Here is a 685-nt window from a genome sequence, read left to right as displayed (position 1 = left end):
TTATTTACTAATTCAGCAGACATCTCCTGAACATTCTCCAGATGCTTATTCATTTATCCAACCACATGTTTACATCTTAAGCAACCAGAGCCTACTACATGACAGAAATGAAACTAGCCATGGTGGACACAGCGGGGACAGACGCTACACTCACAGCAAGAGAGCCTATGAGAGAAACCGACGTAATCGGTGCTCCAACAAGTAAATGTGGCGTCGCAACCTGGGGAAGAGTCAGAAACAGGGTATTTGGTGTCGTCGGGTGGAGGATTTGGAATAGTCTGGAGGTTCTGAAATTCTTTTCTAGGCGAGTGATGGCTGAGTCGCTTTCGAGAAGGAAATCTCACGCTGATAGGAAGCAGTGTTGCGTTGAATAAACGTAAAGGAAACCCTGGAGCAAGAATATCCGTGGCACTGATTTCTACTATACTGGCAGACCCAGTTCTCCAGCTTGAGGTCCCGGGACAGCTTCCACTCTCCGCCCACACGGGGAGCACGGGCAGGTGCTGACCACCAGGGGGCAGCCTTGCAACGCAGGAGCCGCGGTTGTCTGCGGCGGCACCCCAAGACCGGACTTGGGAGCGCCTGATTCCCAGCGACGATCGCTGGGCCCCGGGTTACGCTGCGGTTGGGCGTTGTTTTCCCCGAATGCGGTTTACTGGGGACTTGGCATTTGCTTTTCGCGTCA

Source organism: Neovison vison, chromosome 4 (genome assembly GCF_020171115.1).
Source record: "Neovison vison isolate M4711 chromosome 4, ASM_NN_V1, whole genome shotgun sequence".
Classification (NCBI taxonomy): Eukaryota; Metazoa; Chordata; class Mammalia; order Carnivora; family Mustelidae; genus Neogale; species Neogale vison.
The sequence above is the reverse complement of the archived record's forward strand: the minus strand, read 5'-3'. Positions refer to the sequence as shown.